The sequence below is a fragment of the Chanos chanos genome, chromosome 12, assembly GCF_902362185.1.
Source record: "Chanos chanos chromosome 12, fChaCha1.1, whole genome shotgun sequence".
NCBI lineage: Eukaryota > Metazoa > Chordata > Actinopteri > Gonorynchiformes > Chanidae > Chanos > Chanos chanos.
The window spans coordinates 5,821,951-5,842,819 of NC_044506.1; the positions used below are offsets into that span (position 1 = coordinate 5,821,951).

The following is a 20,869-nucleotide window of genomic DNA, read 5'->3' on the forward strand; positions in this document are numbered from 1 at the left end:
AATCCATATTAGGACATTGTTACTACTGTGTGTGTAGCTGAACCTTTTGCAATATACAGAACTTATGTTTGTGACATTCCTCTAAAAGTACATGTGTGAACTTTTTATAAGCTGCTTACACAAAGTGTGGGGTTATCATAGTAATCAGTTTTATGGGAGGCATGACAGATTAGTGAAGCTTTCATCACGTTAAGTTTAGGATGTCTTCAGCAAATCAGAGCTAAAGTAAAACGGATAGCGAACAGATTAGATTTAGTCTATCTGGGCAATGAATCAAGGTATTTTAATCAGGGCTGTGGAGTCGGTACCCAAAACCTTCGACTACGACACTGACACCGACTCCTCAATTTATGGTACCACTGACTCCAACTCCACGAACCCAAATTTGCTTTCGACTCTATGACTCTAACTTCGACTCTATGACTCTAACTTCGACTCTATGACTCTAACTTCGACTCTATGACTCTAACTTCGACTCCATTATTAATATAAAGCAGCGCTGTGGAGTCAGTACACAAAACCTTTGACTGCGACGACTCAATGTATGGTACCACCGACTTCGACTACAATAACCCAGTTTTGTCCGACTCAAATCCCACAGCCCTGATTTTAATGTATAGTTCTTTAACACACACAACATCACTGTATGTTAAAATCCTTCATTTCAACCATATGGGTGATTTTCCATTACTGTCCACAAAAGACCAACACTGAGGGGAAAAAAAAAAAAAAAAGATTCAGTAGAGATATACACCAGTAGTAACTGGTGACCAACTGAAACCCTTTTAAAGCAACTGGAAGTCTGAATAATTTTACTGGACCAGGCCCGGGTGACCGGTTAAAGTCAGCGGGACTGGACAGAGAAGGAGACAGAGACTCCTGCTGCAGGGGTAGGCCAGTTAACTGTTTATGACTTTTCCCGCAAAAAAAAAGCCTCTGCCACACCCTTATATGTCACTTCCTTCAGGGATAGGATGTGCCGTCGCCCTGAGGGGGTTAAACTCCTCAGCGAGCTTCTACATCAAAGCGGGGACTCAGGAAACAGGCACATCCAATAGGGGGGAAAAAAAAGAGCCCCCAGAATCCCAGCGTGCCTCAGCTAATGAATGAAACACAAGACTATGCGCATACCACACGCGCGGACAATTTCACCGCAATTATCATTCTAGCATCTTACGCCCAGCTTTGAATTCTTCCCAGCAAACAACACGCCGGCCGTGGGTTCGCTGTGATGTAATCGTCTCACTGGCTTCTGTCAAAAAGCACCGGAAACAATGGGGCCAAATCGCACAGGAATTCCATTTTTAAGACGGCAAAGAGAAACTATGCAGTAGCATTCTCGCTTTATGGGTTCCGAAGAAGAACAAAAACACTCGGATTGCATTAATAACTGCAGAATCACGAGTGACGGGTCTAATTTCGAAGAAGTCAACTGAACTCTGTCTTCGTACCTCTAAAGGAATGTAAATGGGACCATGTGCTGCACCCTAGTCTCCGAATTCGTTAATCTCATGAAGCCCCGACTGTTAAAGAATACATGTATATTGTAAGGAGATTACTGTATCAAAAGTGAAATCAAACTGAAAGGCAGAAACAGACTGTGTTATATGCAAAGAGATTGTAAAGTGGTTTTCATTGGAGGATCCAGTAAAAGAAAAGTTCTCTTTTAAAAGCATACAATTTCGAGGTGCTTTTGTGTGTGTCAGGCTTCACGTATTTAAATGCATCTTTGTGTCCAGCATAATTCATGACTTATTTTATACAAATACAACAGCATCTCAAGACTGGAGTCATCTAAGACGAGGAACCCAACCCTTCACACGCTGTCCCATGCATGTCCCATGCCAACACCTGGAGGCACTGGGCACCAGGCAGCTCCTGAACCATACGACAGAACCACTCGCGATCAGCACGCAGAACGTTTAATACCATGTAAGTCTTTCATCCCTCATTCTCAACCACATAGCCAAGCCTGTACTAGCACCAAAAGCCTTTAGCATTAGTGCTAATTCTAAAGGCCATAAGGCTCTGCAGAAATCCCTTTGCTCTACACTTCAGTGTCATCGTGCCAGAGTTTTTAATTACTCTTAGACAGGCAGGATGAAGGGAAAAGCTGCCAGGGAGAGCTCAAATGTCTGCTCCAGCCTCCACAACACGATCTGAACAGCAGTCTAAACAAGACAAGAATTTACTCAAATCCGGTCTGGAGTACGGTGGTAGGACAGGATGGTCCAGAGAAAGTTTTACACTTGACATATCTGGGTGTGTAACGGTGGATCGAAAATATTCAAAGTCGTTTAATAAAGGAGCAGGTCTTGCTTCTCTTCGCGAGAGAGAAATGTTTGTCATTGTCAAAAACTAACTCTCTCTGAGACACGCTCCAGTTTTGTGCTTTGGTTGGGATTCTATCAGCAAATCTGCAATGTGAGATAAGTCTCGGAAAATGTAGTTCTGGACTTTTTTGGGGGGGGGGTGGGGGAGGGGGGTGGAGGTTGGACAGCGCGACATTATTTTTAGATTCCTTCTGAAACCTCGGTGTCCCGTATCGGGTCTAATTAACACAGAGCGTGGATTTTTCCTCGGGAAAGTATTCCACTGCGCTTCTCTTGGGGTTCCAGTGTGCCTACAACCTAGCAATTAAGCTTTCACATGAAATAAACAGTCTTCCCATGCTAGCACCTTGGGAAAAATCCAACAACAGCGGAGTTCGTTTGACAACTGAGATGCACATTTCGGGTGAGAGGACGATTCTTCACGAACAATACTGGGTGAATTTAAACGACGTTATTTTCAAGAAAAATACTTTTCATCTCTTGGGGTTGTCAGTGCTGCAGGCAAAGTGCCACTCATCTTGATGTTGATTGAAAACAGCTGTAGGAAAACAACGAAAACAACAACAACAACAACAACAACACCCACCCTAAATGTCATAATCTCTTCACCAACATGGCTTTGGTGACATGTGACAGTATGAGGTTCAAATTATACCGGTACCACATTTTATTAATGTAGAGCAAAAAGAACCGTTTTTGAGCACGTCACCAACATTTTCAAAACAAGACACCATGCTGTGACTAAGAACGCAGTCTATTCTCTCGATCCATTATTATTCCTCTCCCTTTGTAAACAGTGAGAAATGTCAGAGACATAATCCCCCCCAAATTATTCATGATTTTCTCCACAGGGTGTCCATAACGACATTCTGAAATCTATCGCGCCCCCCTCCTCCTCCTAGGTTCCCCTCTCTTTCATCCTACTGTAACGACGGAGTTGACAGAACGTGGGTGTTTAGCTGACAGAATACCCAGTGCTTTTGTGATGAAAGGAGATCTTCCGCTCCAAGAGCAGCTTCAAAAATCACCACGGAATGAGTAAAACGAAAGACTTCACTTATGAGCATTAGCTGTACCCGAAGACTCCGAGCCCGGGAGTCCAAGCGCAAATGGTCTGCAATGTAAGGGCTTTTCGTCACTGTCTTTCAGTCTACAGCTGGAACGCCTGGGGCGATCGTATTTGTTTTGTTTATTCGCCAAATAACGGTTGCCCCCCTACAACTTGAGACATTCAGTTCACAGATGCCAGAAAACACGTTTAGTCAAATAAGGGCACTTTTGATTTTATGCTGAACGGTGATAAACGGAATATTTGAGTCAGAGTCAACTGCCGTCAGATGGCTAATTCTCCGTCCTATTCTGCCGAAAAGCTCTGTAGTTCCGCACAAAGTCGTTATCAGCAGACAGGGAAAAAAAAATACAATCCCTCTCACCATGTCTCAGCTTTCACTATGGCTCATCAGATCTTAAGCAACAATGTCTACCCTGCAATACATCATTATGAAACCGCTGGATCACGCCACAGGAATTCCTCTCAAAAAGATTATTACACTATCGTGTTTTACTGTCTCCGTTGCTAATCCCTAATGTCAATAAGCAGAGAAATCTCTCCTATTGTCCTTTTCCAGAAGATTCTCCCTTTGACAAGTGCAGATTCACGGTCCCCTAATTTGATGAAACTCATTTGTTTTCATATGGCTCACGGTCTAAGGCCAGTTGTCATAGAAAGAGCAGAAATGTGTGGTTTCTGTGTTTGTCTAAGGTTAGGTTAATAGCAGCAAGAGAATGAAAACAAATAATTGTGTAGCTTCAAGCTTCAAGCCGCCAATAACATCACAGTAAGTGTTCTATTCACAAATCTGAAATCAAGCAGAACCACAGAGCAAAATATCCCTACTTCACACACACACACACACACACACACACACACACACATACACACACACACAAAATTAAGAAACCAGGCACAAGCCTTCGCCATCGTCAGCCTTTTCATTCAAAACCCTCTGCCAAAAAAAAGTCTCTATTACACAAGTACGCTGTTTGCCAGTCTCTCTCTTCTCTGTGTGAGAGAAAGGCTGAAGTAAATTAAGTAAATTTAGCAAATGTGATAGTGAAATAGTTTGTTCTATTTTCAGATACAGGTATGTGACTCCGTTGATCTGAATAATGGATAAAAATAGAAGTTTGAACAAAGCTTGATGCCACAGTAAGAACATCCAATGTGTGCGTGAGAGAGAGAGAGAGAGAGAGAGAGAGAGAGAGAGAGAGAGAGAGAGAGAGAGAGAGAGAGAGAGCGTGTTATCCATATGCGACAGACGCATGTCACAGCTGATCCCAGAGCGGTTTGGCAGTCGCTCAGTGTGCTAACAGCACCCACTAGTGACCGGAGCACCGGTGACCTTAAATTAATCGTGCTGGGACAGTTCACCGAGGCTCCGTGGTACCAGGCACGCGCGAAACGAGACACAAGAAGCCAGAGACGCCGCGTGTGTGCGGCGCTGCATCTAACGGTCAAAATGCCGTCCAGAACCCAGTCTGGAATTGGCGGAATCATACCTCACGACTGCCTGCCGAGTCGGTCCACACGCGACGCAGATCTAATGGCAAAAGCAGACAGCTGCCACCACCGCTGACAATTTCTGTAGGAACAACTGAGAAAGATTCCACGTTTAGGGTTAGCTCGTTTTTGCCATTTTCTGCTGGCAATACAAGGAAAGAACTTAACTGGGCCAACTTTAAAATAGGTGAGAAGCTTCAAAATACAGTGCATTACCATCCTAAACTAAATGAATTTGAATTAAATCTACCTATAAACCAATAATCATAAATAGGCTACTGTAAGAAAGACAGGTTGGTGTTTGCTCTGTGTTCATGGATTCTGTTTTCCATGTGGTTTGTATTAAATGTGTTTCTCTAGTGAACCCCTTCCCAAAAGCGGGAACTGAGCTCCAAATCCGAGAGAGTAACGTTTAGATCATCTGATTAAACAAACAGACACCCACCATTCTCTTTCATTTCAGTGCTGGCAGACAAACACATTTAACCCCCCCCCCCCCCCCCAAGGTGACAAGCAGTGATAAACTCTTCTTTAATACTGAACTTACAGAAAGACAGAACAAAGGATGGAGAGAGAGAGAGACTGAGCACTCTAAATGCCAAATACAGAGGAGGGATGTAGAATATGTTATGTTAGTGTGTGTGTGTGTGTGTGTGAGAGAGAGAGAGAGAGAGACAGAGAGAGAGAGAGTGTTCTGGGTGGTAGCCTAAGACACAGTACTATAGTGTATGTGTGTGTGAGAGAGAGAGAAAGAGAGAGAATACTAAGTTACAGTACTGTAGCCTCTGTGTGTGTGTGTGTGTGTGTGTGTGTGTGTGTGTGTGTGTGTGTGTGTGTGTGAGAGAGAGAGAGAGAGAGACTTTTGAGTGAGTGCTACGTTACAGTACTGTAGCCTGTGTGTGTGTGTGTGTGTGTGTGTGTGTGTGTGTGTGTGTGTGAGGTCTAACACAAGGCTCTTACTGTCACTGAGTGAAGGAGCAGAGACAGGCGTGTCATTCCGTAAACAAATGCCCTACAGTAGAGAAAGACCACATCTCAACACACTCTTCATTTTTCCATCTCCTCTTCTCTCTACCCCTCTCTCTCTGCCTCCATCCCTCTCTCTCTCTATCTGTGGTTCTGAGTAATTGTGCTGACAGTGGTTTATATTGTGTGTCTTTGTGTTGTATCTCTCCAGAGATACTCTCTGCTCATGGATGACTCACTACAGCATAATCACAGCCTCTCGGGGCACTGTTCACTCTGCCCCACACACACACACACACACACACGCACACACACACACACACACAGAGTCTCTGACCTGGGACTACTTCAGAACTCACAGATCAGACAAGCACGGGGAATTTTCCAGAAGTCTCCTACTGCACACTGAGACCAACATGAGCACACACAGAGATAAGAGGGAGAGTGTCAGAGATCATTACACCGTAGAGAAGACATGGCGGAGGTGCTTCTCAGCTGGACTCGGAGAACAACTCACGTCCGATGTTTGTGTATAAAGAGTACAGAGGGAGCAGAGGACTGCTTCCAGTTGTTGGTTTAACCAAATGAGCCTTACATCCCAGAGGCAATGATGACTCACTAACACAGGTGCACATGTGCATGTGCACACGCACAGACACATGCACGCATGCACGCAGGCGCACAGACAGACACATGTGTATGTACGAAAGCAGACGGAAAAAGCCAGATACACAAACAAACACTGCAAGAGAGAGAGAGGGAGAGGGAGAGGGAGAGAGAGGAATGGCTGTCTTAAACAGAGTCCAGCTCTCTGATGGGTTATGCTAGCCAGACGACTACAGGAGTTTGTGAGGCGCGTCATATCCATCACATCAGGAGCCAAAAACCACACCGGCTCCAGAGGAGTCCTGAAGCTCCTCAGATAGTTATCCCAAACAAACACATGTCAGATCACCTTCATGAGGTAGAAACATCCATATCTGTGATTGGTTAAGACACCCCACCCCCCAAAATAAATGGGGTGTCCATTTGATCGTATAAACAGTCACATTGCTTTGGCTAAACATCCAAGGGCAGTTGAGAGACGGTCAACCCTGCAGCACAGACATTCCATTCCTCCCAAGAGAGGGATGAGAGAGGATGATGGTGATGATGATGATGATGATGATGATGGTCATGCGGGATCTCAATATTTCCACTACTGCATCCATCCATCCATTGATCACTCTATAGGGCAACACTCCAAGGCCCTGACCTTCTGAAAGAGCAAGAGAGAGCGAGAGAGAGCGAGAGAGAGCGAGAGAGAGAGAGAAGGAGAGAGAAGGAGAGGAGGTGGGAGGAACATGAAGTCATCCTTTCTAGTGCCTTGAGGGATGGGGGTGGGGGGAGTGCTGGGGTTGCTTTTCCAAACCGCAGCTTATCCAAAGCCCCAAAGACGTGAAGCCATAACCTTGAGGTCATTTCCCTCCATTGTCTTAGACTCTGCCGTTCACACACAGAGGTAACATAAGCACACAAGCAGAGCCCGCCAACTGGGCCCGCCAATTCCGAACATGCATCGTGAAGATTAGTACAAAAACAAAAACTGCACACTTCAGTCAACTGAAGAGGGCCTGAAGCGATACAATTTCCCTAGAAAAAAAGAAAAAAAAAAAAGGAAAAACAGGCTTTGAAAGGAAAGCCGTTTGCTAGCTCACTCATCAGAATCTTGTAGAGTAAAGATGGTGAGAAATTCATCCTTTGAAGAGTGGTTGGACTCAAAGTTAAATGCACCATTAAATGTCTTTTTGGACACTTTTTAGAACAGTTTTAACAGTTTTGATTCCATAGGTTTAAGAAAACACACTTATACACGCACAAAAACACAAACTTGATCGAAAATCTTCAAAAAAAAAAAATTCCGTAACTCAAAACATTGAAGTCTAAAGTGTACCCTGTGGACCAAATGGTGAAAAGACAGTTTTTACTTCAATTTCAAGAGTGGAATTCATGTTTGTATAATGATTTTTTTTTTTTTTAAACACAGCATGTACAGGCTGCAGTGAGTGAGTCACTGCCTAAGGCAGGAGACATGAGAAATCCTCATTAACAGCGGCTTTGTATACTGTCTGTCCAGTGAACTGCAGTGTTTGTGTGTGAGTGTGTGTGTGTGTCCCCTCTAGCATTACAGGTCCGCACACTTAATTAGGCTAAAATTACAGCAAAAACAAACATGAAACACACACAAACACACACTACAGATTGAACAGATTAATGGTAATGTGTGTTTACGTCGGTCGTTGTTGCTAAATCCTGACTTGGGCAAGCCACTGTCAAAACAAACCGCCTAGGAAAGGTAAACTCGTCTGATGAACTGTCTCCTTTTTTCAGAGGAGGAATCCTATTGTGAATACATTTAAAAAACAGGTATCCCCAACACCTGGGGGTGGGGGGGAATCAGCATTGAAGAGTTGACATTTTACAGAGACCAAAAAAAATCAGAAGTATGCACAAGCATACTGCCTGGTTTCAGAGATGTTTATACAGAATTTCATAAGTCAGTTTTAACATAAAGAAGCATGCCTTGACATTTAAGGCTATCTAACAGAGAAAAGGATGTCGCCTTTCTCAACCATGTCAGCACAGCATAAAACAGATATTAAGCTTTAAATCCATAGCTCCAACACAAGTGTCAAAGAGAGAGATGGGGGGGAGAGAGAAAGAGAGAGAGAGAGAGAGAGAGAGAGAGAAATAATGTATAAAAGGCCTCTGTGTTTCCTTATCTCCTGGCACACACCTGCTGTAATTTCATGCCTATTTTGTGTGTGTGTGTGTGAACAGAGTGTGGATTTGGGTTTAGGGCCTCTGGCTGTTTAACCAATGGAATGAGATATCGAAGGACAAGGACCTTAAAAATCCCAGCACGAGGAATCCTGTTTAAAAAAAAAAAAAAGACACTTCCCAAATTCCCTCTCTCCCATGACACAGCCCAAAGTCACCCGACTCAACCGTGAAGCGGATCGTCGTCGAGTTACAAAGTCTTCAGATGGAGCAGAAACTCGGCGATCGTTCCATCACGCAAATGGATGCCAGTGTGTTCAGACAGAGCACATTTAAAAAGGTTAACAACTTTTTGAGGCCTTTAAAAGCTTAAGAATAAGAGCTGATAATTGAAGCTTTGTCAGTTAGCCTTTAAATACCAGCACGAACGGCTGTAAGACCTGTAAGACCTTTCTTTATTAGGTGCTGGTTTATCTTTAGTGGGAGATCGTGCCATTTTCGCCGAATATCAGACGGGTTCGCATTCATTAGTGAATTCTCTCACTCTGACACTGAGATCCTGATGTGAAGAAACCAATTTGAGGTTTAGTCTTTGACATGTTTACCCTTAAAATCTGAAGCAACAGTTCCTAAATTCAGCTCCATTTAACTCTTTGGTTAGAATGTTAGAATGATTCCAACCAACGTTTTTGGAAAGCCATTTCACCTCTTCTTTAATGCTGCTAAACAAAAGGGTAGGTTCTATTTTGCCTCTTCTGGACCACAGTAGCGGGGTAGGAAATCTCTCTCTCTCTTTCTCTCTCTCTCTCTGGGTGGTGTGTGTGTGTGTGTTTGTGTCCTCAGCAGTTCTCGGTGTTGAGTAAATTTAGTTGAGGCATGTGCAGAGTCACCCCTACCATCTGCCATCACTATTTATTTATGATGGGCACCAGCACTCGACAGCAGTGGGGTTTCGGAGTATGAGTGTCTCTCTCTCTCTCTCTCTCTCTCTCTCACACTCACACAGTTTTTATATCCGTTAAGCCTCTTTAAGATATCTGAAGGCTCAAAGCACAGCCAGCTAAACTAAAGTCAAACTTCATTTTTTTTTTTTTTTTTTTTTAGCTGGACAGCTTTTCTGTGTGCATGTGTTTTATGTGAGGGAAACGTTGGCCCAAGTTAAACCATACAGTGCAGTGAGTATACAGTCATTTTAGTTCACCGAGTTCACCAACTAGAACCCCTTCTGTGGACTGAAAAAAAAAAAAAAAAGTATGCTATATGAATTAATGTGAATATAAGATGCTGGACAAAAAACAGATGGACCAAACTAAGCTTAGCAAAATGTCCAAAGAAAAAAATGACAATGGTCATTTCTTTGAATCATGCACGCGCATGCACACACACACGCACACGCACACACCAACAGGCACGGTGAGGGTTTGTACAGTGGGTCAGGAAAGCACCTGATCCCCAGCTGGCCATGAGAGATGGAGAGGTGCCTCGGTCCAAAACGCCAGCTAAACATAGAGACACTAGACCCCACTCCTCCCCACCCAACAGGGTTGCCAGGTCTTCTTGCTAGCTAAAGATACTAATAGATGTTGCATGTGCAAGGCTGCCAAACCAGTCTTCACTTGGGAACAAATTGGAGGCACCCAGGGATGCCAGATTCTCTAGAATTTTTAGCACCAAGGAGCTTTGAAGTCAAGATGCTTGATGGGGAGTCCAGTACAGGTCCTGACAGATGTTTCATGAGCACGGACGCCAGCGTCAATAACCAAACCTAAATTTCTGAGTCATTAATCTTCTTGATGGCAAGCTCTGTAGTGTAAAAATAGGGTAACATCTGTCAGTCTCTAAAGACAACCCTTGATGTCAACGTAAAGTAGATTGTGAGAGGGCCTCCCCACAGCTTGCGGTGAAAGCTGAAACCATCTCCAAAAAGAAACCATGACTTCCTTCGATTTAGCAATGGAACAACTCTTCAGCTCTTGGCTGGGGAAACATTTTCCTATGACAATATAGGAAAGCGAACTCTGATTCAAAAAACATAGTGACTGAAGGAGGGGACGTTCTGAGACTCTTCAGAACCAGAACTGTTGCTCTGGAAGATTGATTTCAAATGAATCCCAGCATTCTACTGGCTCAAGCTTAAGGTTCCTTAACTTCATTTGTGACATCACAGACGTTACTTCCTTCATTCTATTCCCTTAGGCCTGAGGGACACCTGTCATTTACTGTGTGAAGCTTCCTGTCACCTTAACTGGACTTCCTGTGTCAGTTACAGTCTGAATGCAGGTGCAGCAAAGGTCTCCCACAGGGATGCAGAGGAACAGTAGCTATTGTATTCAACCCAGCACAGTAAGGCAACCTTTTTATAGCACAACCTAGAACTTTCGGCCCACCATTCACAACTACAGGAGAAAAGAAAGCTTTGCTAAGCAGACAGCTCTCAGCTTGCCTTAACCATCTTTTAGATCTTGATAGAGGTTAACTGACCTGAAAAAAATAATGAAAAGAGAACTTTTTTTTTTTCTTTTTATTGAAAACTTACATTTCCTTATGGATCTCGTAAGAACGCGTTCATGTGTCACGGAGAGAAAACAGGTTTTTCAGTGCAGACCAAAACCCAAATCTGACTTTTAACTAAACTTTAATCTCTGTTTGACATATATTTCACTTTAACCTTTGTCTGCCCTCACAAAAACTTCCATAAAACCCAAACCACCTTTCAAGTGCTTTTAATCTTCTCTCAGTAATGTCTAGTAGAAAGTCCATCCAACTGACCTTTACTTTGTTTGTTCCTCCGTTCATGCCCTGACATTATCTACAGCAGACGTCCTGGAGGAAAACCAGGTCTGAAAGCTGAAGCATTTCTTGTCAACCAGATACGTATGGCCTCTGATTGGCTGAGCAGGGCACACGCCTGTTCAGCAGGTAAATTTAAGCATCTCATTAAAAGCTGAAAACCAAAAAAAACAGCACGACGTTGCCGCTTCTCCAGGACTGGATTTAGGCACCTCTGCTCTGCAGAGTCCAACAGGGACCCCTTGCCTCTCCTGGCTCTCCCAGGTGGACAGGAAGTACCGTGGGTAAGAGGAGGAGCCTTCTGGGGCCGTGTGGAGGGATACAGACTGACTCCGTCTCCTGTCACGGAGGGGTTAGCGCCGGCTAGTTTGCCATAACAACACAGAATACAGTGGAATCTTCAGAAAGTCTGAACAGGAGACGCATTACCCGGGTACTTAGGAATACAGCCAAGTCAGACATGAAACTTCCCCTCTGTCACAAAGAACGGACTCATACACACAGGCACGAACAGTTTGACTCTTTGTTTTCACTAGCGCAGACATATGTTTACAGGTTAGATGTTATTAACCCAAAGCAATGAGCTTAGAGTATGTCTCTGATGCATCGCTGAGGAAACACATGGAACCATTTTTCTGATGGAAAATGAAAAACGAATATCAAAAAGGTGAAGTACTTTGCCTGGAGGGCACCCCCCCCGAAAACAGACTCCAAATCAGATTCGCAAGAGAAACATTTGTGTAAGATGTTTGTGTAAAACCTGGGCATACGGTTACTTTGGTTAGACCAGCTAAACCCTGTTGAATGGGGCATTCTTCGGAGTGGAAACTGTAAGTGCAGTAGTGAGTAGAGCGGATTGCCAGACAGTTGAAACTGAATGAAAGCAGTGTTTTCTGACAGCCACTGGGGCTTTGGCCTGACCTTAGTTAGCAGAGCAAGGGCTCTGAATTTGTAGTAACAAAAAAAAAAAAAAAAACCCACTTTTTTCTCTGTTTTGTGTTCGAGTGGAGTGAAAACAGTAAAATCCTAATCCACGCCTTTCACCGCTTAGCTGAAACATGAGAATATATTTTCACAGCAAATGCTAACATGTGAGAATTTTTTGTAAGCAAATGTCTAGCATGCAGATGTTTTTAGATGCATGCTCCGTGAACACTGCATCGATCCTTTCAAGGTCTAAATGAATCACAAGATGTTAAAGTTGTTTTAATTATGTAAGTATGTCAGAGCTTTTCGAGTTCAGATGATTTTCTAATGAATATAACAACCACAAGATGTTCTTCAAACAGCTTCTCTACTGAACAATTGGAGCTAATTATTCTTGGAATGACAATCCCAGACAACACTTGCCACATCAGCCAGGAAGAAAACATCAGACCAGAGGTTAATTTGACTGTTGTTATTCGTAAGACAGGAGTTCTGAGTATAGTACGGGTATGCAATATCATAGCTTAATATCCAGTAAATACCAACTAATACCTAGAGTGATGTGTGCTGTTAAACGGTTTAACTAATATCTTTATTTACATAACAAATGATTTAAAACTAAAGCTGTTCATGACCTGAAGCAAAGGTTTAACCAGTAAACACACACACACACACACACACAAGTATGGAACTTCTGCTGTTAAGAGGAAAAAGGCGTTTTCTCTTACAGTCCTAAGGGACACTACAAGGCAGCTACATCCTGCTAGGCCAATCTGTATAGAGCACACTGCTGGCCACTATGCACACACACACACACAACTGAGCACATTCATTTAGGCTTCCTGTCATAGCTACTACCAAAAACACGGTCCTTTTTCCCCTTTTCCTTGGCAGTTATAAGAACACATCCCTAACCCACAAACAGGACGACACATACTGTTCATTTCTTATCAATGGACTTGGGGCAGTTTTTTCCAGATGGGTCTAGGTCAGCGAGGTCCAGCGTTCTCAGGCTAAACGAATGTATCAGCACTTTACAGAGTGATTAATGACTTAGGACAGCGGAGGGATGTTCTGTTGTCTTGTCACTGCCAAACCTTAGTCGATATGCCCTTTGCGGGTTAGAGAGAGAGACATCTTGCATACCTTCGGCCTGCTAGGTTCATTCTAAACTGTCTGCCTTTAGGGAAAGTCCTTCATTTTCTTCCCTCTACTGACACAGACTAACTGATCCAATCCTTAAACAACTTGTACTTCCTAGACTTCTATGCCAAAGGTTACAATTACAACAGCATACGCAACAAATCTAGATTTACATCTGTTCTGTTAATCGAAGAAATATATACCAGGCTAAAGGCATGACATGATTCTAATAAACAGAAATACATCTGAAGTGACAAAATTATTTATGGGTCATTAATAACTACCACTGTGGAGGTAGATAGTGTAACAAGAAAAAAAAAATTAACCTGTACCATTATCCTTGCAACAAAGTAACTAAAAAATCAAATAGGTGAACACGTAGGTTTGGAAGTTTTGAACAAAATTATTTTCTGAGTTAAATTTGGTAGTTATTATATTTACAAATATTGCCATTTGCAATACAACAACAGGATAGATAAAACAATAGCATTTACTATGGCTCAGACCAAAAGCATAAAATCTTTCAAAGCCCTATCAACAACTCCTTAATAAGCAGTCTACACTGCAAAGTTTTTCACCAAACAGAATCCAACCGTCACTGCGCGAGAGGCGAGAGGCGGCGGTGGTAAACTTTAGCTTAAACACTCGAGTAGGTCTAAAAATACAACGGCCCACCGCACTGTAATTTCCATTGCTCCAGGATACGGAAAATACAGTGTATTTCATGCGCAAACAGAGGTGCCATAACAAATAATGAATCCCGAGTTTCCCAGTAGCTGACTCACTTGAGACCGTCTTTCACAAGTTTTCGTGCTTTAAAACCAACTATTCTTTACGGCAACAAAAAAGGAAGGGTTAAAATTTAAACTCGGGAAACCCTTGGAGCACGCAAAATGACGTTATGCGCAAAGATTAAACAAACGCATATCTGACTTTTCCGTTGACGAGTGAATCCCTGATTATTTACGCGTAAATCACTAGCAAACAAGACATTTTAGTCGAGTATGTTTCTCTGTCCTAAATGGTAACACCCATCGGCATTAATGTGTTGAGTAGTACACGTCTTTTGTTTCAGTATAGTGGGGATGCATTTCGGCTACAAATGATCAGTGTTGTGCTACTGATTTGGACTAGAAGGCTACAATCTTGCTCGTACAACAGCTTCCTGGCTCTGTGGTTTAAGAGGGATCTTCTCGGACCGCAGACTACTTCGATGATGAAACGGAAGGCAAAAGTGAAGGCAAGACCACACTGCAATCGGCAGATTTACTAATGAAGTTGCTTTTTTTCCCTCAACGGCAATTTATCAAATCAAACAGTACTCACTCGCTTTACTTCACTCCCAGTCGCGGTATCTGTCTGTCAGGGGCTTCTCTTCTCTCACTATTGCTGTGCTGTCGAGTGATTAAATTCCAGTAAAGGTGAAGTTGATAGGTTTTAGGAGCGCTTTTCCTTCACTCGCCACACTCCACACTCGTTCATTCCCCTTCATCCTGAGTCCAGCATTCCAACATGGCTGACGCATAGCAACCGGCCCACTACAGCTACACCCCTCTGACACACACACACACACACACACACACACACACACACACAGACACTCACACAAAGAGCAGAATAGGCACTACTTCCCGTTCACTCCATAAAACTAATTAAACGATCAAGTACTGTTTACAACAGTTATAACAACGGGATTTTTATGTTTAAATATATGTGTGTATATGTATAATTTATGAATTTATGCAACACATAAATATTTAAAGTCAAGATTTGTGTTCTTGGAGTGTTTTCATTCTTGCTGAGCTGACGAAAAAAAATAAAAATAAATAAATAAAACAGACCAGGTAAAATGTTAAACCATAAATCAGCTTTGCCTGCTTGGCTTGCACGGATATGTCATGAGTGTTCCGGAAACCCGCGAGGCTTCTGTGATATTGCGGGTGAAATAACGGCGTCAGCAAGACATTCCACTGAAATCGCCATGTAAATACCGAAAGTCTACAGACCAGGTCTAATCTGCAGACTCTTTGTAATCTGGTCAGAACAGCATTATGTCTGTTCCCGTCCCACCTACATTAGTCATGTCTAGGACAGTCCTGTAAATACCCTCCCATGATGAAATTGCTGTAAGAAACTAGTTACGCACTGAAAGACTGATCAGTTCTTTCCTTTACATGACCGGTGCGGTTCCTCTGCTTTATCAGTAGGCCTACAACCCCCCCCCTCCCCCAACAGTAAAGGAGTGGGGTTAGCACCTGTTCAATAGTAACCTGACTCTCTCTTTCTTTCTTGTTTCTTTCTCACGTGAGATATATTGTAAACCCCCCCCCCCCCCCCCCCCCCCTCCTTAATGTACCTGATTTTTTCAGGAGAACAGTCAAACTGAAAGGAAAAGTCGTAACTGATTCTGCTTTTATGATGTTATTATTCCAGCCCTCTCTGTCCTCCGCCGTCCTACTATTGACAAACGACCTGATGGACAATGCTAGCATTAAAACAAACAAATGGGGACATTCATTAAATCAGTAAAGAGAATACACGTTGTATATGGTCAGCAGGAGCATTGTCAGCCGCATGTAACTGATGAGATAATTGTAAAAGTTCCTAAATGTAGAGTGTGTGATATCTGGCGCTCTTTTACTGTACACCACGCAGGCATCCCACGCCATGCTGACTCTGTCATTATACCACATCCTACGCACGCACACACGCACACACACACACACACACACACACACACACACACATTCACACACACACACACACACGCCACACACACACACACACATTCACTGGAGTCTGGAAAGCTGTGGGTTTAGGTTCATAAAAGGAATTAAATTCTTTATCCACAGCCGCCAGACAAACGCATGCCAGCGCTGGTACAGTGTTTATATGTCGGCTGCGCTGCATGGTCAAACCCCCAGGTTAAAGCTCTCTGCTCTGAACACGACCACAGTCATTTCAGGAATCATCTCCAGACTTTTTTGCCACAATCCAGACGTCTGTTATGATTTACAACAGAGAAAAAAGGATACTACACACTCTAGACCTCTTGCATTGTACACTCTCCATGCCTCTTGTCATCACAAAAACTGCCTTTCTCTGATACATCTCTCTCTCTTTCTCTCTCTCTCTGTCTATCCATCCAGCTATCTATCCATCTGTCCGTCTGTCTGTCTGTCTATCTATCTATCTATCTATCTATCTATCTATCTATCTATCTATCTGTCTGTCTATCTATCTATCTGTCTATCTATCTATCTAACTTTAATGTCCAGCCTCCTCGATTCAGGTTACTACTGTCCTGGATTTCTTGATTCTGTCAGGATTAAAAGAGTGGTGATTATGCTGTGCATGTGGATGCTTTCTGTCTGACGGATTGAACAAAAAGAGAAAAGATGAGACTTCATGAGGGTTAATATTCCTAGAGACACAGTAGTAACCCCTGGTTGTATCTCTACTATGAGGCCAAAGATGAGATTAAAGCAGTTTAAACTCTAATCTAGGGGAAATCTGTATGAGCCACATTGTGATTATAATCCTTAATCTCTAATCTGCCGTTGGATTAAGACCTTTAAACACCATCAGATTATGCTCCTGTATACACCAGAGGGATATAGAGCAAAAGGAATGATTTGTCTTTACAAAAACATGGGAGTAAAAGACTAGGGAAAAGCTAGTAAATTTCATCAGACCTCAAATCGACCTTTAGCATAATGATATTAACATCTGCCAAACATGGTGCTGAGTTCTTAGATAGATAGGACCATTTGGCATTTCCATTTTAGAGGGATGAAAAAAGGATGTGAGTGGAATGCTGATTAGATGTCCAATATGTGGGTCAGGTGGGTTGAAAATGCCACAGTCCACTGAATATTCATCAATTTTATATAATCATTTTCACTCTCAAAGAGCTGCAATATTTTCCTCATAAAACTTTTCTGTAAACGCTAATTTAACATTGGGAAACTGTACTCTACGTCTTCTTTAGGTTAACAAAAATGAAATTTTACCTTTTCAACCAAGCTCTTACATTTCATGTTCAGATAAAGGGTTAAAGAGCAGATAAATTGCAGAGTATTTACTTGTCCCCGTAAGAGGCAGTAAATCCAAACAGAAATTGGCGCGACGTTATTTCGGTCTCACAGTCTAGACTCTGCTGCCCTCTAGTGGTTTGTCTCCTCAACCGCAGTATCTGATAAGCCTATTTTCTGTACATTCAGTTTTCAGAACTGCAGACAACAAGCGTGTGTTCTCCTGGGAAAAACGAATGTAAATGAAATGAAATCTCCAGAGAAAATCTCTGCCATTCTGTATGTCCTTCTGCCACAGCCATACTTCAATTTTAAGACAGTGTGAGGTCACAGACAAACTGTGACCATTTTAGACAGTGTGAGGTCACAGACGTACTGTGACCACTTAAGACAGTGTGATGTCACAGACATACTGTGACCACTAAGACAGTGTGGGGTCACAGACGTACTGTGACCATTAAGACAGCGTGAGGTCACAGACATACTGTGACCATTTAAGACAGTGTGAGGTCACAGACGTACAGTGACCACTAAGACAGTGTGATGTCACAGACATACTGTGACCACTAAGACAGTGTGGGGTCACAGACATACTGTGACCACTAAGACAGTGTGAGGTCACAGACGTACTGTGACCATTTAAGACAGCATGAGGTCACAGACGTACTGTGACCACTAAGACAGTGTTAGGTCACAGACATACTGTGCTGAGGCAGAGTGAGGAATTTTTCAGCACTTTCACTACAAACTAGATGTGTCTGTCTATGTCACCAGTCATGACTTATTTATGACCCTCACGCGACAGCCTTATGAAACGTCTACGCATGTATTCCACTTTCCCAGTGGTGATTTTCCCATCCTCCTACACTGCACCACTGAGTACATAATGGCCTTTGACCATGTGCAGTACTTGAACGAAGTCTGAGTGAACCAGTTCCTCCCTCACTAGGTGGCGCTCTAGATCCATTGGCATACATCCTCCCATGGGCTTTACTCAAGGTCTGGCCTTGGCAATCCATCCAGATCTGTGGAGAACATGCACACAAAGAGAAACACAAACAGACAGAGAGAGTGAGAGAGAGAGAGAGAGAGAGAGAGAGAGAGAGAGAGAGAGATTAACATAAATCATTTTCCACTCATGTCTACAGTTAGGCTGTGGAGGATTTAAAACACTTTTTCACACACTAGGAAAATTCTTTCATATTTTTTGCATTTACATATATTATAATTTCCTAGTTATATTGTACAGTTACTGACTCATCAAAAAGCAGGTGAATTGAAGAAATCAAGTGTATTTTGGTTTCTGTTAACATAGATCATTACATTTGTAAGATTAAACACGCCTTCACCCTGAGTAAATATGCATTAAATTAGCAGTCTTATTCTTCATAAGGAAATCAGACATCTGAATATTGATAAGAGCAACTTGTGTAAAAATCTGATGTTCCATCCCCGGGAGTAAACATATTTGAGCCCATTTCAGTTTTCTCCACTGCTTCCTGTAAAAAAAAAAAAAAAGAAAGAAAAAAAGAAAAGCAGCACCTGCCCTCCTCACTACATTATATGGATATTCTCTCCTTAAATAGCCTCACAGTTTACTACCGTTCTGTTTGGTTGTCCTTCTCTGTAGTCTCAAACAAGAGTCCTCCCTTTGTGATGACGCTTGTCAATCAAATGCATGGAGACTTTTGGCCACCAGAGGGCAGTAAAGATGAGGCGAAAAATCACATGTGATCACATAAGACACGTCAGAGCTGTGTTTCTTAATACAGTGCTCACAGAGAATTTCACTGGTCAATAACTTTGAGTTAACAAATATATATCTATCTAAATATGTATCTATGAGCTCAAACATGGTAATGTCACCTCTATGATTCAGGGTAGAGTAACATCACTGAGATAGGCTGAACTGACAGTGCTGTGAGTGGACAAGGCAGAGGTGACATTTCCATGTCAGAGCTCAGCACCAAAATGAGGTGATGTCTCTAAAAGCCTGCTCCTGGAGGCCCACAGCTCTGTACGGTTCAGGCATGTCCTTGCTCTAACACACCTGATTCAACTCATCAGCCGATCAGAAGAAGTCTGATCAGAGCTGAGGTAGGTATGTTAGAGATGTGAGTGATCCAAAATACTGAAACTCTTCAGTAAAGAACCATTTGAAATGATGTATATGTATATTTCAGTATGGTTAAGTAGCCTGCATTCAGAGGTTTGGATCTATTGTGGTCCTTTCTCTGACTCCTGATGGCTGCACCTCTCCAAAGAAAACAATCTCTCTACAATGAGTGAGCAGAACGGACTGGCTCCTCCCATTTCAGCCTCAAGATAAAAAAGGGAAATGAATTTAATTTAGAACGGTGTGTACCCTGCGATGGACCGGCAACCTGTCCAGTGTGTTTCCCCGCCTTCCGCCCAATGAACGCTGTGATAGGCTTCAGCACCCCCCGCAACCCTAATTAGGACAAGCGGCTTAGAAAATGAATGAATGAATGAATGAATGAATGAATGAATGGTATGTACCAGTGAGACAGTGCTAAGTAAAATGCAAAAGAGAAAGCAAACCGCAACCGCCATGCAACGCTGCATTGCCAAAACAAATATTGGACTGAATATACTTATCAAGGGTGTGGTGGTCTTTAAATCATTACTGTTGGCACTTCTCCACTCAGACGAGGGATGGGCATTCGGCTGCTTTTACTACACTAGTGCACTTTGGAATCTTGGGTTTAAGCCAGTTAACTGTTGTATTAAGACCATAATAAGTGCTTAAAAAAAGAAAAAAAAACTAATTCAAAGTTTAAAGTGCTACATTTGTTCCATTTAATTGTTTAAATGTAGCTGTTGATTGGCAAGTCACATTTGGATGACAGTCACCGTTCGTATTAACTTGGAGCTTGAAGCACATGACATACTTCAAGCAAAGATTTTGTCTGAGGTCAGAAAATGTGAATCACTCTATGGCATATACCAAAGCGTACTTAAAAATGACGCTGCTTCTTTTTCAACACAGCATGACTCAGCTCTAAATGACAAATACAAACACATGTAAATGCGCTGTGCATGACTCTATTCTTACAATAACAAAACCAATAACACCTTTGAAAACTAGTCTCGACATGACAGTGTTTTAAAATTCAGAGCTTGAATTCACTGAACTGTGTCACAGGAATTTAGTGAAAGATAATTAAATTGTTTTTCCTCTTTGGTTTGGTTTCCCTTTTTTATCTCCCCTCTACAACTTCAGAGGTCTGCTGTTTCTTGCTTTCTTTAGCACTCAGGTGTGTGTCCACACACTGGAATTCAGCAAGGAAGTGTACCTCTTTAGGGAGATCACTGAAGACAGAACATTTCCAAAC

The 20,869-nt window shown here is 42.6% G+C and overlaps 1 protein-coding gene across 3 annotated transcripts in view; it reads right to left on the minus strand.

Moving 5' to 3' along the window:
- ptk2aa (protein tyrosine kinase 2aa) overlaps positions 1–14,950 on the minus strand; it is an 89,308-nt gene extending 74,358 nt beyond the window's left edge. For all 3 annotated transcript variants that reach the window (XM_030788402.1, XM_030788404.1, XM_030788401.1), the window contains exon 1: positions 14,806–14,950. The gene's annotated coding sequence lies outside the window, so the exon portion shown is untranslated. The remainder of the gene's footprint in view (positions 1–14,805) is intronic.
- Positions 14,951–20,869: the final 5,919 nt, after the last annotated feature.